The sequence below is a fragment of the Mixophyes fleayi genome, chromosome 9 (genome assembly GCF_038048845.1).
Source record: "Mixophyes fleayi isolate aMixFle1 chromosome 9, aMixFle1.hap1, whole genome shotgun sequence".
NCBI lineage: Eukaryota > Metazoa > Chordata > Amphibia > Anura > Limnodynastidae > Mixophyes > Mixophyes fleayi.
The window spans coordinates 131338047-131361209 of record NC_134410.1 but is presented as its reverse complement, the minus strand read 5'-3'; the positions used below and the strand labels follow the sequence as shown (position 1 = coordinate 131361209).

Below are 23163 nucleotides of genomic sequence, written 5' to 3'. Positions count from 1 at the left end.
CTTTAGTACCTCAGCCTGTCTCTCTCTCTCTCTCTTTAGTACCTCAGCCTGTCTCTCTCTCTCTCTCTCTTTAGTACCTCAGCCTGTCTCTCTCTCTCTATATTACCTCAGCCTGTCTCTCTCTCTCTCTCTATATATATATATTACCTCAGCCTGTCTCTCTCTCTCTCTATATATATATATATTACCTCAGCCTGTCTCTCTCTCTATATATATATATATATATATATTACCTCAGCCTGTCTCTCTCTCTCTCTCTATATATATATATAGTACCTCAGCCTGTCTCTCTCTCTCGCTCTCTCTCTCTCTCTATAGTACCTCAGCCTGTCTCTCTCTCTCTCTCTCTCTCTCTCTTTAGTACCTCAGCCTGTCTCTCTCTCTCTCTATATTACCTCAGCCTGTCTCTCTCTCTCTCTATATTACCTCAGCCTGTCTCTCTCTCTCTCTCTCTCTCAGATCGTGTGTCACTCAGCAGGGGCTGGCCAGACATAGCTAGTTGAACCCAGAGAACCAGATCCAGCAGCCAGCCTGCTCAGACACATAACCACTAATAAAGGCTGCACGCTCGGCCATTGATTACAAGACCTGCAGGTCTCACAGGACATTTTAATGTAATTTTGTACAATCCCCAACATCTCCCCCACATCTCCCCATCATCTCCCCCACATCTCCCCCACTATCTCCCCCATCATCTCCCCCACCTGGAGACACTGAGTGAGTTATCTGTTGTTGGCACAGCGAATACATTGACTTATTTGGGGCATTTTCTCCACATCCACCCATCATGCAAACACTAATATCAGTTATAGCGGTCCCCAGTGTGCAGGACATGTATAATGGTCCCACACTCCCCTATCCTAGTCTTCTGAATGAATGGGAAGTTCCTGGGGGAGGGGCATCGACAACCACTTGTGTCAGGCTGAGAGGACTGCAGAGTGAGGGTCCGCTAGACCCATGGGGGGACCAGCCAGATCTATCCAACACAACAGCAGGTAAGTAAAATTCAGGTTTTTCCGTTAACTCTTTGTACTCCAACCAAACCTACATTTTTGAGGTGTAGTGTTCAACCAAATGGGTCCAACAAGCTCCGTTTCCCCTCGTTTCACATCTGTCTGGGCTGATTGCCGTCATATGCAGAGATTGGCTGGTAACGTGTGGGATTATCTACCAATCCGACAGCAGAAAGGACATTTTACCAGCAATAAATTTCCAAACAGATGATTGTGTCCAATTTGGGGGGGGGGAAGCAGCTTGGGTTAGACCAGTGTTAGCTAACCTGTGACACTCCAGGTGTTGTGAAACTACAAGTCCCAGCATACCCTTGCAGAAATAAGCTGCTATATATTGGCAAAGCATGCTGGGACTTGTAGTTTCACAACACCTGGAGTGTCACAGGTTAGCCAACACTGGGTTATATGATGGGTTGTACTAAATGTGTCACTGAGATAAGGGGATGTCAATTGTTACTTATACTCTCGTCCCTCTATTATCAGACTTGAAGGATCCTCACCAAACGGCAGGGAAAAATGAAGGAATAAAAAACTAAAAATCACCTCCCCCTTTCTTTCAATCACAGTATTAAGTATCTTTAATTTCTGTCCTAAATTAGACTATTTACAAATTACAACCGTCTTTATTATAGAAGCATTAACATATCCTTGCTTTGTATTTGGAAAATAAGGTCATTTTAGCATATTGTGCATGAATTATATCCCTGTATATTTGCATTTTGCAGCTGGTAAAATGGTTTCTGTATTGCTCCAGTGATGTCGCCGTTCCCCACAGTATTGATATTCCGCCTTCTCACGCATTTACACACAAGATGTCTGCCTCCGCATTGTACAGGGGATAAGGGCGTTTGACAGTTACGAGTGGTGTCGTGTTAAGCAGATATCAAAATGGAAATCAATTTGCGGGAAAAAATATAGACAAATAGAAACGTCTTATTAATTAGCATTTTCTGTATATACCCTAATCAGAGGTTGGCGGCTTTGTTCCCTTCGAGATTTGCATATGAGAATGCAAGAGGCGTTTTTGTCCCCCAAAAGCAATAAATATATCACCTATTGTGTTCAACTTCTCTTCTCGACAGCGGAGATGCAAGTTTTCCAAATACTCCCACGTTTTTTGAGCCCTGAGCGGATTCCCTGTTGTCAAGGGAACGGTAGCAATATATTTCCAGGATGCAGAAAATCCGATCTCTGCAGAGCTGGAAGAGAGGACTCAGATCAGACACTCGGGGTAACACCGTCATTTATCAGTGGTATTTCTCAGCCTCAAATGTCAGGAAATGCCATGTAGATTATAGAAGTCTGTATGTTACACTATTGCACGTTGCTGGCAATAGTGCAATATATTTGCTACAATATAACCAGCACGCTGCATTCACATGTGACAACAATGTCTCCATCTATCAGGAATTTGGCAGATACAGAGAGAGGAACCTGAAGCCGTCTACGTTTTCTCAAATAATATATACAAATTACAATGTTTTATTATTATTTTGTTGTTACACATTTCAGGGTTTCCTCATAAAGGCTCCTGAACAAAACAAAAATGGAAACGAGGTAAATGAGGGATACCAAGCATATTGAAAGCATGGACTTCCACACAAGTGTGGCTCAGACATTAATTACACATATAACATCCGAGCACGGTCAGGGTCATGTATAATAATCCTGCCCTAGATGCCTATAATTGTAGCTGCAACTTGTTTATGGTTTACTAATAAGAGTGTTAGATGATGTCAGCCTGGAACTCCGAAGAGGTTTTCCCCTCAGTCACTTCTCTGCAGTAGGTGGCCATATTGGGTGGGAGGAGCTTCTCTTTCAGTGACTGACAGCTGGGCAGACTCACTTTGCAGGAATACACAGTTGGAATTTGAGAATATAATATAATTATAGATAGATATATATATTTATATATATATTACATATACACATACAAACCACTGACACTGAAGTGCATAACATTGATTATCTCGTTACAATGACAGGTGGGATATATTAGGCACCAAGTGAACAGTCAGTTCTAGAAGGTGATGTGTTGGAAGCAGGAAAAAAAGAAAATAAAAAAACATCGACAAGTGAAAGGATCTGAGCGACTTTGACAAGGGCCAAATTGTGATGTCTAGAGGACTGGGTCAGAGCATCTCCAACACGGCCGGTCTTGTGGGCTGGTCCCGGTATGCAGCGGTTAGGACCTACCAGAAGTGGTTCAAGGAAGGACAACCAGTGAACCAGTGACAGGGTCATAAGCGCCCAAGGCTCATTGATGCACGAGGGAAGAGAAGACTAGCCCGTCTGGTCCAATCCCACAGAAGAGCTACTGTAGCACAATTGCTGAAAAAGTTACTGCTGGCTGTGATAGAAAGGTGTCAGAACACACAGTACATCGCAGCTTGCTGCGTATGGGGTCGTGTAACTGCAGACTGGTCAAAGAGCCCATGCTGACCCCTGTCCACCACCAAAAGTGCCTACAATAGGCACGTGAGCATCAGAACTGGACCACAGAGCAATGGAAGAAGGTGGCCTGGTCTGATGAATCACGTTTCCTTTGACATCATGTGGACGGCTGGGTACGTGTGCGTCGTTTACCTGGGAAGAGATGGCACCAGGATGCACTATGGGAAGAAGGCAGCCGGCGGAGGCAGTGTGATGTGTCTTGTGGCCAGATACCATAGGAGTCCATGCCTTGACGGGTCAGAGCTTTTTTGGAAGCACGAAGGGGACCTACACAATATTAGGCAGGTGGTTTTAATCTTGTGGCTGATCAATGTATGTGTGTGATTAAAAGGCAAAGGGTTTCTTTTATAGAACTAAAAATAATTGCAAAGATAACGTTGTAATGATAGTTACATTTTCCTCAGCACCAGACATACTGTCTGAAAGCCGAATGAAGGGTAATGCAGACAGCCTGTTATTAGCGGACATGACTGACAACAGAGAACAATAGCTTGATCTGTATAAGTTATGAGAAATGTTTATATCTATGTTTGCGGAGGCTAAAAGCACTGGTTTTATGTTCTTGTACGTTAGGTTTAGTGGGTCCTTTAAATGAATGTTCAGTAGTCTCTGGGAGCACTCAGACACTAAAATCTAATTTATCCCTGCCCAGCAACCAACACCACAACCCAGACGGCTCCAGCGCTGTCCCTCCATCCACCCCACATGGGATCCTGTTCAGCTTACTGGTTATTTATGGGGTATATAATATAGCGGATCATGTTCCCGGTCCGAAGAACAAGTCATTTTATCACCTTGAGGTTCAGATGCCGAGTACTGACTTGTACATACGACTGTGCGGATCCCAGAGGAAGCCAAGTCGCCACAATTCCAAAATTCCACTTTGTCAAAAGGAAGAAAAATAGAAGGGGGGGAGGGGAGATACGGAAAAGTCGCATGTAAGAGAGGATTAGTTACTGCACTTCTGAAGTCTGTTAAGCTGGGTACACACTACACAGTTTTTATCCAATAATCGGCTCAATCAGCCGACATACGGCCGCTCGTTCAAAAGTCGGGTCAGTGGGTGCAGTGACACGATGGTCGAAAGTCTGCCCAAATGGACGATTGTCGCCTCATTTGGTTGGTCGTAATATTTTCGTTCCAATCTCGTTTCCGCTGTGTAGTGTGTATAAACTTCCGACCGATCCACAACAGTGAGTACGAAATTACAGTCATTGCTCACTACAACATGGCTGTAAAAAGTTGCTAAAGGGACGTCCGCTCTTCCCGTTATCGTCCTAAACATGGCTAGTGTGTATGCAGTCCATGGACCGAGCGATCGGACCATCGATCGCATGTAAAATCGATCGGCATAAAAAATTGGTTGAAATTTCTGTAGTGTGTACCCAGTTTTAGTAACGGGAGCATATAAAACACATCCAGTAATATTGTATTATAACAGCAGATGTAGTAACAAATATAACAATCACACAAGTACATAACACCAACTAATGTAACATACTAATATACCTCTCTAACACATTATATAATAACAGCGCTTACAGTAATATTATACATTAGCCAAAGCACATCCAGGAACAAAAAGCAGTAATATAAATAAAAACAGAGAATGTAGGAAGTCTATAATAATCATCTCCAGTAACCAGCAATAGAACTACAACAATCAACCGCCTAGTAATATAATATAATATAACTGTGCATCCCCCAGGACACTATAATAACAGCACATGTAATAAGTGACAAATACTAACACTATCATAGAGACGATCTTTGGCAATTTGCTGTTGGTATTTAAAACGGCAATTATATTAAAAGGCTAAATCTGCCAATTGATGCAATTACCCCATAGTATAAAATAGCTGCAGCCCATCAGAAGGATATTGTACATCACATTTTATTGTTTATTAGTAAGGAGACACAAATCTGCGCAACGCTGGACAGTCGGACTTACAAATAATACAAAATACAATTGCATATAAAACCACAACAAACAAGTGCAGCCCAGGTTCATGACAGAGCTGCAGACATGAGATAGAGGGGGCTCTGGTCATAGGAGCTTACAGTCTAAAGGGAGAGAGTAATGCTGAGACAATAGGAGCTAGTGGCAGTGGCGGATCCAGGGGGGGGGGGGGCGATCGCCCCCCCTAGCAGGGGCTAGCTGCCGACAGCTGCACACTGTGCAGGTTCGTTCAGCAGTGACAGTGTGCTGCCCGGCTGCTCTGATTGTGTTTTAAACACAATCAGAGCAGCCAGGCAGCACACTGTCATTGCCGAGCGGACCTGCACATACTGTGCAGCCGCCGGCAGCCTTAGAAATCAGAAAGGGGATGGGCCTAAATCGCCCCGGGTAAAGCAGTTGTCTAGATCCGCCCCTGGCTAGTGGGACACTAGAGCTGGGAGTATACCCAGAGGGAGCAGTATAAGCTGGGGGTGGGATTGGCTATAGGGAAGAGGAAGGTCTGAGAGATTGAAAATCAGGGGAGTAGGGCATTCCATAAGTGGGGGCAGCGCGGGAGAAGTTTTGTAGGTGGGAGTGAGAGGCAGGACCCGGAGAGGGGACGTAGGTCAGGGTGTAGAGGGCGTGAGTCTGAGGTCAGAGATGTATGAAGAGGACAGGCTTTGAAGGGTCAATAGCTTGACTGAATTCTGGAGGAAATAGGGAGTCAGTATAGGGATTTGCAGAGACCGGTGAGAGAGGAAGATCAGTCTCGCTGCAGCATTTAGGACTGATTGAGCAGGCAAAGACAGGTGAGGGAACAGCCACATACTGTAGGAGGTTGCAGTAGTCCAGGAGGGAGATAATGAGCGAATGGATAAGGGGTTTTCATAACATCCTTTGTGAGAAGGGGCATAGTCTGGGAAAGTTTTGTAGGAGGAGGCAACAAGGCAGCGCAAGGGGCTGCATGTGTGGGGTGACCCCGAGGAAGGAGTCGAGGTGTCTGGGGTATAGGGGAGACAGTGATATTGTCCACGGTGAGGGAGAGTGCAGGATGGGTGATGATAGGAGGGGGGCTTCATCGCCCGCTTGCCCAATAGACAGCCACACAGAACCTTCCCAGTAACTCTCCCAGCAGCTGCAGGGGTATAACTGGAGAACAGCGGCAGAAAGTAATTATTTCGGTTTAAATAAACCATCGCTTCCCTAAAATAAAAAAAAGAGCTTATCTAGGAAATAGGTTCCTGCCAAGTGAAGGCAAAAGGGATTTCCTCTGTGTAATTAAGAGATTTTCTCATTACCCTTCATGTATCCAACACAGGCACTGTACGGAGCCTCGCTCGTAACGTCAGACAGAATCTAATATAATAATAATAACTTAGCTGGAACGGTGTAATAAAGATTTTAAAAGCAAACAGTGAGGAAACTGTAAAAATATATATATATATATATATATATATACACACACACACACATATACATACATACATACATACATACACACATATATACACATACATACATACATACATACACACATATATACACATACATACATACACACATATATACACATACATACACACACACACATATATATACATACATACATACACACACTGTGCAAAATGAGTAAAACTAGTAATATACTGTAACTTCTGTCATTAAAAGTGTAGAAACTCTATTTATTGCTCAGATGTCGTCTCTCTGTTGTCTGTTACCTAGACCGGTGTGTAGTGAACTCGGCACTAGAATGGATCGATGTAGCACGTGACCTTCACCAAATCCCTGCACCAAAATATTTTATTCAATGTATCGGGTGAATACAGTCCTCCAGTGCTGAATATTCAGTCCATTACTAAGGCAATCGGCTACACCTCTAGGACCAAAAAAACCAAAACATGTGCGCCCCTCTAATTTTGAGAAGGGCCGCACATTACCCCTAATAATCCTACCTCCTAAACCCTTTCACTTAAGGGTCTATGTAACACTGGAGGGCAGAAGAGCCGCAGGGAGAATCTCCTTGTATCACCGCACAGATACAGAATGTCCTGCTCCTGGATTTACCAAGTCAGGGCTCAATGGCGAGCCCTGGTGAGACCCCCCTTCATCTAGACTAACTAAATCCTCCTTCACCGGCGGATGGAGGATCTGAACCCTGTGCCTAATGCACAGGTGGGACCATAGCTGTGTGTGATGAGAAGCCAGAGATTATAGGATTACAATAAAAACAAGGTATACTGATGGCGTTTTTTAAAGCTAGCAGTGAAAAGCAAAGCTTGTCACTTCTTAAGTTTGGGTCACATCGCAGTCCCTATAAGTCTATAGGGACAGCCGTGCCAGGTTTATCTCTGAGTTCTCCTGCTTTAACCCCTTGATAAATTAAATGAAGAGATGCGATGACCGTTCTCACACAGCTATTTTCTCACGATTTTTGTCTCATCGCTGCTTAATAAATAGACCCCTTAGGGGCATATTTAACAAATCACGGTAGTGCACTATTGTGCACTTACCGTGGAATTAAAGTCCCAATGTGCCCTCCTCAAATTTATTAAAGGTGCATCGCAGCAGATATCATGGATATCTGCTGCTTTGCACTCCTGATCATTTTTGCGAGCAGTCACCATTCAACAGAATGGTGACTGCTCCTGGCCGCAATCTAACAAGTCCCGAAAAAAATTTTTTTCGGGAACTTGTCTTGTTAATGTACCAGCTGAAGCTGGCGTACATCATCCGAATTGAAGAAGTCCACTGCTGTCAGCTCTGCTATGAAGAGCAGAGCTGGACAGCGCATGCGTGGAGGGATCACATGATCCCTCCCTGTCACTCAGCGCGCTCTCTCTGCAACGATAGTTGCAGAGACAGAGTGGGGACTTTGTGCGCATGCGCAATTGAAGGAAGAAGAGGAACGAAGAGGAGATCCCGAGACAGCGCTTCCGAAGAGGGGGGGTTAGTGTGATTTTTTCTATCACAGAAACAGCAGTTTTTCGGAACTGCTGTTTCTGTGTTCCCTTTTTAATAAATGTGAGAAATAGTTCAATCCTTATCCTTGCGATAAGGATTGATAACTATTTCTCACTTTTGCCGATTAATGATAAATGTGCCCCTTAATCTGCTGACCACCTTTCTCCCTCTACCCATCTTGCTAACCCCATCCCCCAAAAATAGAACATTTTAGAAAGAAAAAAAAAACGACCCTCCAACCCACACGTCTCAAAATGCCCCAAACGCCCTTCAGGCCACCATAACATGCTCCCGCTAATCCCAAAAATCTCGATTTGCCTGCAGTTCCCACGCGCACCCCAAGCAGTTCCTAGTAAATTCACCAGTATAGATCCCATATCAATATAAAAGAGGCTCAATCAGTTCAAATAGGTTCAAAATTTGATCGAATGTCACCGGTTTTCAGTACAATCAGCAGCAGATAACGAGTTGAATTTGCAGTTCAAACTTTGTGGCGTGCATTCCAAGATCGCATTAAAATTAGTGTTTTTAAAATATATTTTTAATTGCGATTAAAATAATACTTTTAAAGAATTTTTTTTTTTTTTTTTTTATTCAAACTTCGAACCCTATTGTGTTCAAGCTCGCTGTTCACAATTAAAGAAACGGTAAAATTGATCAGTTTAGGCTGAAACACGCGCGAACCTGTTCGATTTCAGCTTGACTTATTTTAAATCTATCTACAATTCAAGTAAGTCGACGAACCAGTTCCAGAAACGATTTGCGGCAGGTCCAGCATCTCTGACAGACGCCAGTCATGTGACAAGTGGATGAGGCCCGGTTATTGAACAGATGCAAATACACAGATCCTATAAGGTGTTTATTGCCTGTTGTTACAAAGCACCACCAAACGGTGTGATGAAACTAGTGCACGGTGCATGGATAGCTTCCATACTGCTCAGCCTGTAAAGGCCTTATAGCGCCGTGTAGGTGACCAGTACACTTTAATTAATCAGGAGCACACCTCTCCTGGAGCCGTCATTGTCTCACAGACCTCAGGGACTATTTGTACTTGTGGTTGGTGAATTATTGATGCCGAGTACCAGACGGCTGCCCAGAATCTCCGCGTCCGTTTCATAATCAAAGACACAACTCAAAGGCTGTTCTGTGTATATGAAAAGCATCTGAAATATTTAGCTCCTTCCGAATCTGCAAATGTTTGGATTTATAGGTTCTAATTAGAAGCCAGAGACTAAGCGGATAATGCAGTCAGTATAGTAATACTCCGTAGTCTCTGCTTGCTCCCCGGTGACCCCTTGTTTAATATAATAGGATGGGGCGGATGTGTGCAAGTTCCACCCCAAGCTTAATTGTTGGCCAATCCCATAGGGATAAACTACATTAAACGATAATATATTGGACAAGTAGTAGAGTTAATTAAATAACAACAAAAACAACTTTTATGAACAAATCTAGTGGAATTATATTATACAAATACAAACGGTCACAGCTTAATCCAGACCACAGAATGGCGGAATTAAACCCATAATTCCCTCCTTCATTAGTGACTTGTACAGTCATGGCCAAAAGTTTTGAGAATGACACAAATATTATTTTTCACTACGTCTGCTGCCTCAGTTTTTCTGATGGCAATTTGGATATACTCCAGAATGTCATGAAGAGTGATCAGATGAGCTGCAATTCATTTCAAAGTCCCTCTTTGCCATGACAATGAACTTTATTCCAAAAACAATATTTCCACTGCAATTCAGCCCTGCCACAATAGGACCAGCTGACAACAGGACAGCGATTTTTTTTTCATTAATACAGGTGACAGTGTTGACAAGGACAAGGCTGTAGATCACTCGGTCAGGCTGATTGAATTAGAATAACAGACTGGAAGCTTTAAAAGTACGGTGGTGCTTGAAATCATTGTTTTTCCTCTGTTAACCATGGTTATCTGCAAGAAAACACCTGCAGTCATCATTGCTTTGCACAAAAAGGGCTTCACAGGCAAGGATATTGCTGTTAGTAAGATTGCACCTAAATCAACAATTTATCAGATCATCAAGAACTTCAAGGAGAGAGGTTCAATAGTTGTAAAGAAGACTTCAGGGCACCCAAGAGCGTCCATCAAGTGCCAGGACCATCTCCTAAAGTTGATTCAGTGAGTCGAAGAATTTCGGAGGATGGCCTGGTGTCAAGAAGGCCAGCAAAGGAGCCAGTTCTCTCCAGGAAAAACATCATGGACAGACTGATAATCTGCAAAAGGTACATGGATTGGACTGCTGATTACTGGGGTAAAGTCATTTTCTCTGATGAATCCCCTTTCAGATTGTTTGGGGCATCTGGAGAAACGTTTTTGCCTAAGAACACAGCCATGAATAAAGAATGGTACCAAAACATCCTCCAAGAGCAACTTCTCCCAACCATCCAAGAACAGTTTGGTGATGAACAATGCCTTTTCCAGCATGATGGAGCACCTTGCCAGGCAAAAGTGATAACTAAGTGGCTTGGGGATCAAAATATCAAAATTTTGGGTCCATGACCAGGAAACTCCCCAGACCTTAATCCCATTGATAACTTGTGGTCAATCCTCAAGAGGCAGATGGACAAACAAAAACCCACAAATTCTGACAAACTCCAAGCATTGATTAGGCAAGAATGGGCGGCCATCAGTCAGTATGTGGCCCAGAAGTTGATTGACAGCTGCCAGGAAGAATTGCAGAGGTCTTCAAAAAGAAGGATTAACACTACAAATATTGACTCTTTGCATAATTTAATGTAATTGTCAATAAAAGCCTTTAACACTTATGAAATGCTTGTAATTATACTTCAGTATAACATAGCAACATCTGACAAAAAGGTCTAAAAACACTGAAGCCGCAAACTTTGTGAAAACCAATACTTGTGTCATTCTCTCTCAAAACTTTTAGCCATGACTGTACTATACACACTTTTAACAATGATTGTTACACTGCAAAAACTGCGCCGCAGCCATATCCCATTGCTGGTCTGTAATAAAAGGACTGTGCCAGCCTGTAAATACCCATTGTCCTGTCAGTGAGACATTTGGTGATTTGAGAAACTATGATAGAAAGGACTACTAATAGTAGTATATAGGGGGTTGTTTAATAGCCTGGTGTAACAGGAATAATGTAATATAAACCTTATATCTAATTGGTTACAATACATCACTGCACCTTACATCATGTTGCCATTTAAGACCCATACAGGATAATCGAGGCCCCAAATGAGAAGTTTTGGGGCCTCCTCCGTAGCCACTGATTAAGGAGGGGCCACACCCACTATACACACAGGCCTGCGCCCCAGTACTTATTACCCCCTCCCCCCGTCCCGGAGTATAACCCATATATAGATTTTAGCTCACAGGATTCCGCTTCTCCAAATCCCTCTCCTTCATTGTCACAGCACCGTGTCAACCTGTTCTAATCTAATGCGATTGTTTTATCCTTTCACATCTGCAGAGCACGGAAACAGCGTTTAAACCAGGTACAGCTAAGAGCTTGTTTAATCCGAAGTTTGTAGCAGGCCTGGGCAACATGTGGTTCTCTAGCTGCTGTGGAACTACAGATCCCAGCATGCCCAACCAGCCACGTGAGAGCCACAGAACACAGAATGAATGGTGACGTAACGTGGAAGACAGAGGACAGGGACTTTGGAGGGGTGGATGAAATGCCCCATTGTCCTTTGTGTTTAGCGTTTATCGGTGGAAGTGTTCCTCTTGCACAGAATATTTTAACCCTTAAAATAAAAGCAAAACTATTACCTTTGAACCCCGTAAATTTTCAGGTCTGACCAATAATTCACACGCGTGTCCTCCGCCATTGCTTTGTCCAGATTTTGGAAGACGTACAAGAGTGCAGCTAATTTGCAGAAAAAAAGAGCAGTGCAAGTATCAGCCCCTAACAGTAGTGCACGCAGCATTGCCCATGTATATTATGGGGATAGGTAGAGCTGGAGCGCAGCCAAGCACTGTCTAATATTATAGCCACGCCCCCATGCATACTGGTCACGCCCACTGGTGACGTGGTGTGGAAACCCCCCTCTACAAATCCTGCATTTGCCCCTGGGCATCAGATGACAATTTCCTGACATTAACAGATATACCATGTCTCTGTACCATGATGCTATGTATGTATGCATAGTATGTGCGGTATTTCAGATCACAGGTTCTTTTGTGAACGAGTTAAAGTATTTGTGGATTTGTTATGTGGGGGTCGGAGAGGTACAATAAACAGGGAAAACACTAAATAAAGGGTTCCCCAGTTAAAGGTTTGGCATAATATTGAACATGGGATAATAGTTACAATTAAATATATCTATATAATAAATAAGGACTAGATTTTAAAACCATACAACATCCCACCATTATGGTACTGACTCATATTAGAAGTTTAAGGGCTTAATTAGTTAACATGTATCCCCGTAGAAGTATTTTATTAGAAAGAGAACACTTCAACTACCGCAATATGCAATGATTCCAAGGAACGGAGTTTCCGAATCATTGGTGGCAGGAGAATCGCCCATTAGAGCGACACTGGGAGTACACGCCGAGGATTTAGGGTACTGGGCATCGTTACAGGCGTATAACGGAGCTGTAACAAATCTGATGTTTGCTTTTACTTTCTCTATAGTGTACTCGTTGCTAGGGGTTACAGCACATGCGCCGGTTAGTATATACTAGCATGCGGTGGCGAGTACTAATTATGGACAAACCTCTCCGTCTGTGTTCGAAAAGAAAAATTGCTAAGAAAGAATAAGTCGTTTCACTACAATCTCAGTACTGCCCTCACCCATAATAACTCCTTCCTGGTAATTGTAACAAAGCTGTGCCTGATGATATACAGACGTGGCTAAAAAGCATTGACTCCTGCAATACTTACTGGTTGTCTCCTAACCAAACTCTCACCCCTACAATCTATTTTGCATGCAGAGATTAGACGGATTTTCCTTGCAAAACGTTCTTCTATTGCTGCTCCGCTCTGTCTGTCTCTACATTTGTTGCCTGTTTAATACCGAATCCCATATACAATATCTCTACTAACCATCGTCTGGGGTAGATGGCTGCAATTTATACAGATCAGCTAAGGAGGTCACACTAACCAAGTGTTTATGGTTTTACACACGCATTCAAAACAACAGTACTCCTTGTCTCAGCAAGCACCCGCCTGCTCCCCAGACAGAGAGGCCGAGTGAACGGCCTAGCAGCTTTTTACCAGCGCCACGCAAGTGCAACTCCTGATTAGCCAACAACTTGCTAACATATAGTAAGACTCGAAATGGTCCTATGAATGGAGCCCGCCCTTCTCTCTCCATTCACAACCCCCAGGGAGCCTTACCAGTTTTTCTTACAACTGAAGACAATCTCTGGGAAGCTTTTCCCAACAATCTCACTGGGGTTTTAAAAAAAAAATAACCAAAATTCAGGACTTATATACCTGTCATTCACTAGTTTCCCAATGCTTCTGTCACACAAGACAACTGTTCCAACATTCATCTCCTCACTTGTCTCACAATATCTCCCCAACTCGACACCTCCGTTCTGTGCAAGATTTACATCTCTCATCCATTCATTATCTGCTCCAATTCCCAGTTACAGGACTCTATGTGGGCTCCACTAACTCTGCAGAATTCTGTCTCTCGCACAATAAGACTTTTCCCAACCTCCAACCAAGCCCTGAAATCTCACGTTATCAAATTACCAAATTATGCTAAGAAATTCACCCTAATGGTGGCCTATTGTACCCGTTCATCTCCCCCATACATGGTGCATTTATTCTCCTTCTATACTAATACAACACCCTGACCACCGGCATTGCAGCACATGGGTCATATAGCCCACTAAGCTCTCTGCCATTGCCATCTGGCTGGACCAATATGCCATCTGCACCAGACTCCCACTGGTCTATAGATTGTAAGCCTTAGAGGGGTGTCCCTCTTACCTCTTTGTCTGTCCGTTTTGTTACTATGTTTGTTCCCAATTTAAAACAGAACTTGCTGTAGAAATAGTAACAATAGAAGGAACCAAGAAAGAAAATGAAAGATATTGTGTATATGTTGCAAGAGAATATATAAAACAATAAATTAAAGTCCCCCCGTTAATAACATCATAGAAGGAGACTAGTCTAACGTGCGGCGTGTTAGTAGAGAAGCCGGCGTACTGGGCGAGTCTGTGTACATAAAACACTAAATAAACAGCGTTTGGCTTTTCTCCATACCGACCACCTGTACACAGAGAGCAGGATACCTGCGCCCAATTAATCCTTCTCCTAATCCGATAAGAAAGCTGCTCTTTGTGCATCCCAGGAGCAGCTCTATGACAGCGATGTGCCCAGCAGCTGAAAGTAAAATATTACGGGTGAAGGGCAGGTAACAAGGATTCCTCTGGCACTGGTCAATGACTTATTGTTCCCTCCTTTCAACACAGATGAAGTTTTAGCTTCTAAGAATCTCAGCCAGAAAAATGTTCTCAGGGAAGAGACAATATAGCAGAGAGTTGCCTCCTCCAGCGACGTTCCTGCCCGCGACAGGCTCAGAGACCTCAGTGAAAGCTGAAGTTTAAGACGTTACTTTATCTTTGTTATACAACAAGCCCCAAAAAAATGCAATTAAAAAAATACAAAATATCTTCCACAGTTATTTTTCCCTCCTGCTCAAACATACATAAACCAATCTAACCATTAAGTATACATTGTTACCTAAAACCGCAATGGAATTACTTGCAGAGAGATGGTTACTAACACAGATGAGCGTTAGGATATTTCTCAGCGGAACATGATTTGGTCCAAGTTTTGCACAGATTGAAACTACTGCATGCTGGGAAGAGACAGGGCCGGTGTCTATAACGTTAAACATAAGATGACGGACAACACAGTCGGATCTCATTATTTTGTACAAAGACTCAAATGCCATTGGCTCGTAGGTAGCAAGAGATATATCTGGTACCGGCTTTAGTCCGGAGTAGTGGAAGATTGACAGGTCTGCCAGGTTACACGTATACAATATGAAGATGACACTGACGTATCCTACACAGAAATTTAAAGTAGATAAATATAGAAATATACAGTTATGCATCTATGCCAGTGATAGGCAAAATGATACACTTCAGGGGCCGCACATTAACCCGAATCTCAGTAATAAGCATAGGCAAACAGAGGGGGGTGTTGCCTAGTGCCTGGAAACCCCCCTCCAAGCCTAGGGCACTGTATAATTGAAGTGGCTGGACCTTGCCCCCGCTTCACACGGCTCTGCAGTGCACGCAGCATTGCCCATGTATATTATAGGGATAGGAAAAGTTGGAGAGCAGCCAAGCACTGTCTAATATTATAGCCACGCCCCCATGCATGCTGGTCACGCCCACTGGCGGCGTGGTGTGAAAATCTCCCTGTACAAATCCTGCTTTTGCCCCTGATAAGGTAAAACAATACATTTAATCAGAGAAAAAGATACCTATCTGTAATAACATATCAGCAGCATTTTACACACGTGTTACACACTATGACAATAAAGCAGGAAGGAGCTGGGGGCCAAAGGGTGAGCTGGGGGCCAAAGGGTGGGCTGGGAGGGGCCGCCTGTCATCCATGCTACTTATATATTAATACAATAGGGGAAAACGGAAGACTTAACAAAGACTACTAGGAATACTAGATGACAGAGCCGAGTACAGAACAGTGCCAGGCAGCAGCTGTAAAGCTAAATACAATTCTCAGACACATAAAAGGGTGATAAATGTAAGTAATGAAACCACAGTGTATCCATTAGTCATTAGTTAGACCACATCTAGAATATGAGGCACATTTTAGGACACCTAACAGTAAAAAGTACATGGGAGAACTCGAGAAGGTTCAGAGACGGGCTAATAAATAAAAGGGAATGGAGGGGTTAAATGATCGAGAGAGATCAGAGAAATGAGGTTTGGTTACTTTTTGGAAAAAAGGTGACATAATCAACATGCATAAATATAACTGATCTAACCCAAGGACCAGAAAGATAGTGTTACCATAAGTATAGGAAGGGTTCTCTACTGTAAGGGCGGTGAAGGCGAAGCCTTTCTTACCCGTGTGACTACTATAGTGCCCTTGCAATTATTCATTTATTGCACAGCAACAAAGTACATAATTCTCAGTGGAACGGGCACATTCCTGACATATTAAAAAGAGAAATCAACTAACTGCTTGGGGGAAGTTATGATTCCAAGTGAAAGTTTCCGGAAAACTAAAGACACATTAATAAGCCACGAACCCAACACCATAACCCGAGGAAGGTCCGATGACGAAGACAGTTCAGACGTCTGTCTCCGTTGTATAACGTATAATATTCTATGTTTAGATTCTTGCAGTGCAAAGTGTTTATAATATTAAATACCAGATACCTGAAGGCTCAGCCATGACAAGAGCAGATGAATGTTTCTACTCGTTGCAGCTTCACATACATTCTGCCATTTATAAGTCTAATAAAGTTATTATTAAATCATAATTAGAAAAATGATTCAGGGTTCTCCAATCAATGATTACATTTTAATAGTAAGACTAAAATAATTTAACACTATATGCTCAGAATACAATATAGTAATGTACAATAAGAGGATTACTCTGTAACTAATAAGTAGATAAATAGCCGTATTCCTCATATAACTCTGTGCTGGTGGCATACGCCCAGCTGGTTACCCACTGGTGTTAGCAAAACGTTAGCGCCATTGCGTTTGGCATGCGGTCATAACCAGCAATTGCATGAGCAGTTGGGGTCCTAATGAGGCCAGATAAGCACTAAAAAACCACTAGTAAAATCATGATTTTGTTTTTATTCCAGTGAGTAAGGGGCCCTCATAGGACCCAGGCTGTGTCAGGAATAGAGCCAGTCGTTTTGGCTCCTTGGGCCCCGCACTAGCACACAGCATTCACTATGAAGGCAGAAGCAGTGAATAATTGGGAAGGCAGGAACCCACTGACATCACTTGTCCTATGGAAAGGATGGATTATACATACATATATATTGCTCCATGCTCACATTGAATGGGGAACGCAGACCCCCCCCCCCCCCATTACCACAAGAGGACTTACACAAACAAACATTGCATCAGTTGCAAAATATGTAGCAGGGCGATTTATAAATACAGTGGAGGAAACCTTTGAAATGAAAGACACTTTCATAATTGTGCCATATTGTATCCGTAAAATATTTATCTGTAATCTCTAGGGATTTACTAGAAATTAAAAGCAGTCCCTCCTCCCGTCACGTAGCCGAACATTCATTACACCAAATCTATAAATATCAACAGAAAATCTATTTATTTCTCGCGGAGTCCAGGTCTCATCCATGAATATTTCATGGCCAATCAATAGTCTCATTTCAGGATAGTGTTGGTTGTACCATCCGGGTGTTTTACAATGACAGGAGGGGGGTGTCCTGGGTGTTAGACTGCCCCAGCCTCCCCCATCAGCTACAGGCCTCTCTCACAGAGAGGGGCATTTATTTGCAGAATACAATACAATTATTGCGATCCCATCCCACTGCGCACCTGGCCCCAAGCTGAGCGACCCCATCCCACTGCACACCTGGCCCCAAGCTGAGCGACCCCATCCCTCTGCGCACCTGGCCCCAAGCTGAGCGACCCCCATCCCACTGCACACCTGGCCCCAAGCTGAGCGACCCCATCCCTCTGCGCACCTGGCCCCAAGCTGAGCGACCCCATCCCACTGCGCACCTGGCCCCAAGCTGAGCGACCCCATCCCTCTGCGCACCTGGCCCCAAGCTGAGCGCCATATCCCACTGCGCACCTGGCCCCAAGCTGAGCGACTCCATCCCACTGCGCACCTGGCCCCAAGCTGAGCGACTCCATCCCTCTGCGCAACTGGCCCCAAGCTGAGCGACCCCATCCCTCTGCGCAACTGGCCCCAAGCTGAGCGACCCCATCCCTCTGCGCAACTGGCCCCAAGCTGAGCGACCCCATCCCTCTGCGCAACTGGCCCCAAGCTGAGCGACCCCATCCCTCTGCGCACCTGGCCCCAAGCTGAGCGACCCCATCCCACTGCGCACCTGGCCCCAAGCTGAGCGACCCCATCCCTCTGCGCACCTGGCCCCAAGCTGAGCGCCATATCCCACTGCGCACCTGGCCCCAAGCTGAGCGACCTGATCCCTCTGCGCACCTGGCCCCAAGCTGAGCGACCCCCATCCCTCTGCGCAACTGGCCCCAAGCTGAGCGACCCCATCCCTCTGCGCAACTGGCCCCAAGCTGAGCGACCCCATCCCTCTGCGCACCTGGCCCCAAGCTGAGCGACCCCATCCCTCTGCGCAACTGGCCCCAAGCTGAGCGACTCCATCCCACTGCGCACCTGGCCCCAAGCTGAGCGACCCCATCCCTCTGCGCAACTGGCCCCAAGCTGAGCGACCCCATCCCTCTGCGCACCTGGCCCCAAGCTGAGCGACCCCATCCCTCTGCGCACCTGGCCCCAAGCTGAGCGACCCCATCCCACTGCGCACCTGGCCCCAAGCTGAGCGACCCCATCCCTCTGCGCACCTGGCCCCAAGCTGAGCGCCATATCCCACTGCGCACCTGGCCCCAAGCTGAGCGCCATATCCCACTGCGCACCTGGCCCCAAGCTGAGCGACCCCATCCCACTGCGCACCTGGCCCCAAGCTGAGCGACCCCATCCCACTGCGCACCTGGCCCCAAGCTGAGCGACCCCATCCCACTGCGCACCTGGCCCCAAGCTGAGCGCCATATCCCACTGCGCACCTGGCCCCAAGCTGAGCGACCCCATCCCACTGCGCACCTGGCCCCAAGCTGAGCGACCCCATCCCACTGCGCACCTGGCCCCAAGCTGAGCGACCCCATCCCTCTGCGCACCTGGCCCCAAGCTGAGCGACCCCATCGCACTGCGCACCTGGCCCCAAGCTGAGCGACCCCATCCCTCTGCGCAACTGGCCCCAAGCTGAGCGACCTGATCCCACTGCGCACCTGGCCCCAAGCTGAGCGACCCCATCCCTCTGCGCACCTGGCCCCAAGCTGAGCGACCCCATCCCACTGCGCACCTGGCCCCAAGCTGAGCGACCCCATCCCACTGCGCACCTGGCCCCAAGCTGAGCGACCCCATCCCACTGCGCACCTGGCCCCAAGCTGAGCGACCCCATCCCTCTGCGCACCTGGCCCCAAGCTGAGCGACCCCATCCCTCTGCGCAACTGGCCCCAAGCTGAGCGACCCCATCTTACTGCGCACCTGGCCCCAAGCTGAGCGACCCCATCTTACTGCGCACCTGGCCCCAAGCTGAGCGACCCCATCCCTCTGCGCAACTGGCCCCAAGCTGAGCGACCCCATCCCACTGCGCACCTGGCCCCAAGCTGAGCGACCCCATCCCACTGCGCACCTGGCCCCAAGCTGAGCGACCCCATCCCACTGCGCACCTGGCCCCAAGCTGAGCGACCCCATCCCACTGCGCACCTGGCCCCAAGCTGAGCGACCCCATCCCACTGCGCACCTGGCCCCAAGCTGAGCGACCTGATCCCTCTGCGCCACTGGCCCCAAGCTGAGCGACCCCATCGCACTGCGCACCTGGCCCCAAGCTGAGCGACCCCATCCCACTGCGCACCTGGCCCCAAGCTGAGCGCCATATCCCACTGTGCAACTGGCCCCAAGCTGAGCGACCCCATCCCTCTGCGCACCTGGCCCCAAGCTGAGCGACCCCATCCCACTGCGCACCTGGCCCCAAGCTGAGCGACCCCATCTCTCTGCGCACCTGGCCCCAAGCTGAGCGACCCCATCTTACTGTGCACTTATCTGTAATAACATATCAGTCATTTTAAGCTAATGGAATAAGCTATGACAAACAAACATGACAATAATGCAGGTAGGAGCTGGGGCCGCAGGTGAAGGCTCAGAGCGACGCCTTTGTACACGTTTGTCCAGCTCTGGTTAAAGTAAAAGACTGCAACAAAATAGTATCACTTGTCCAGCTAACACCTAGTCAGTGTTTTGTTTGTTAATTCAAGGCTGGTGAACTTGTGACTGACAGAAACCTTTGGATGCTTTTGCAATCACTTTCATTTTTACTTTTACTCTTAAAGTGCACCTCACCCACACAGTGGCAGCTGTATTATCAATCCCCTCAGTGCCTCATGATGCCACTGGCCCCTAGTGAATGGACAGGCTGCACTCTCATCATGCTTATTCAGCCCAAAAAAATGGCAGCCTCCTTGGTGTGCGGGCGACAGAGACATTAATGCATCAGGAAACAAAAACCATAACTGCCCACAGCCCAGATATAAAATAGGCCACACCTCCAATACAAATAATTTTGGGAAGACCACGCCCCCATTCCCACAGTTTTTGGCCACTACAATCCATGGCTGCAAGCATGCAATCATTTCTCCACATATATTTGTACAGTGGGTAAAACAGATAAAAGCAATGTTTAGTCCTATTTCCTCAGTGACTACACGTAAGCTGTGTTACCCTTCTCCTAACCCGAAATACACACAAGTCATTCAAGATCTGTACGGGGTATAATTATACATGTACAGTTCCCTCCACACAATAATATACTGCTGTAGGGTTCCATATGCTGCCACTTTATATCACTATATATATATATAGGACCACATGCTGGGAGCGTTATTGCTTCGTGCTCCCATATATACAACATAAAAGCCCAGTGACCATTTACAGTGAGGCCCCGAACGTCTTCGTTCCACCCACAGATATGGGTATCAGAAGGGTAAGTTATATAAAGGAAAAGAAGGGTTGGCATCAGGATCTGGCTGGCTGATAAATTTTAGCCTGGGGGGCAAAAATCCACAGCCTATTAAGTACACTTTAAAGGAAAAAAAATGCAGGTGACCGAGCCCAAGGTAAGCCAGTATGGGACCTGATGCTCCCCTGCCCCTGGTTGGCATGGGTGCATATCATGGAATGGGAAATATATGGCAGTATAATGGAAAAGGGCAGTGATGGGCAACCAGATACACTTCAGGGGCCACATAGGCTCCCATTAAACTTCCAAAGGGCCACATATTACCTCTAACCTCAGGGTAAAGGTAAAACAATACAATTTACATATCAGCAGCATTTTACACACGTGTTACACGCTATAACAAACACATCTGACAATAAATCAGGAGCGAGCTGGGGGCCGCAGGGGAAGGCTCGGAGGGCTGTCTGTGGCCCATCGCTGGAATGGGGGAATAGAAGGGAAATAGAGCTATAGATTCGTCCCAGAAAGGGAGACGTTGGGCAGTATGGGAGATAGGGAATAAAGACAGGGATAAAACACATAAACGTTAGAAGGACAGTATGGAATATATAGAGGCATGTATGCATCAGAGATCTATAGCAATACTGGAAGGGACATTATAGTTCTGAATATCAGAAGGGAAGAGGCAGTATAGAAGAAGGGTGTCTGAGGGGAGATGATGCACACTGTATGGACCAGCAGAGGATGGCAGTATAGAAGAAGGGGTGTCAGCGCTGTGTCTGAGGGGAGATGATGCACACTGTATGGACCAGCAGAGGATGGCAGTATAGAAGAAGGGGTGTCAGCGCTATATCTGGGGGGAGATGATGCACACTGTATGGACCAGCAGAGGATGGCAGTATAGAAGAAGGGGTGTCAGCGCTATATCTGGGGGGAGATGATGCACACTGTATGGACCAGCAGAGGATGGCAGTATAGAAGAAGGGGTGTCAGCGCTATATCTGGGGGGAGATGATGCACACTGTATGGACCAGCAGAGGATGGCAGTATAGAAGAAGGGGTGTCAGCGCTGTGTCTGAGGGGAGATGATGCACACTGTATGGACCAGCAGAGGATGGCAGTATAGAAGAAGGGGTGTCAGCGCTGTATCTGGGGGGAGATGATGCACACTGTATGGACCAGCAGAGGATGGCAGTATAGAAGAAGGGTGTCAGCGCTGTATCTGGGGGGAGATGATGCACACTGTATGGACCAGCAGAGGATGGCAGTATAGAAGAAGGGGTGTCAGCGCTGTGTCTGAGGGGAGATGATGCACACTGTATGGACCAGCAGAGGATGGCAGTATAGAAGAAGGGGTGTCAGCGCTGTATCTGGGGGGAGATGATGCACACTGTATGGACCAGCAGAGGATGGCAGAGAAATTATGGGAATATATTGGTATCAGAATGTGAAATATGGGGCAGTATTGGGGGAGGGGGGCTATGTATAATAAGGATGGGAGAGGAGGCACCAAGACAGGGGCTGCAGATGTACAAGGACCAGGTCAGCAGGGATTACATTTCTCACAGCTCCGTTGGTGTGTGTACAATAAGCAGATATTGGGAAGTATATAGAACATGAGTCTATATAAGGCAGGATGGAGCAGAGGAGAGGATTCCAGGAATCACATTTATCAGAGGGGATTTTACAGTGATGTCTATGTATGAGAAGGGAAATATGGGGCAGGAATGAACAGAAGGATGTGAAGAGGTTACAATGTATCAGATTAAATTATACGGATATATCAGCATTGGAAGAAGATACAGAGAGGGGGGTGTATAGGATGGGGAGACCTAGAAGAGGAGGGGCTGCATATGTGACAGGGGGAGATATACATGAGACAGGTCCACAGAGGGGGTACATGTATGGAGAGGGAAGATACAGAGGAGGGGTTGCAGAGGGTACATGTGTGGGAGGGGGCTATATGGAGGTGTCAGGAGTGTACATGTATGTAAGAGGAGGGGTTGCAGGGGGTACATGTGTGGGAGGGGGCTATATGGAGGTGTCAGGGATGCAGGGGTGTACATGTATGTAAGAAGAGGAGCTACAAGGTTGTACATGTATGTA

The 23163-nt window shown here is 46.0% G+C and overlaps 1 protein-coding gene across 5 annotated transcripts in view; it reads right to left on the bottom strand.

Annotated features, from left to right (window-relative positions):
• Positions 1-23163, bottom strand: part of RALGPS1 (Ral GEF with PH domain and SH3 binding motif 1) — a 312153-nt gene that overhangs the window by 288684 nt on the left and 306 nt on the right. The window lies entirely within an intron of this gene.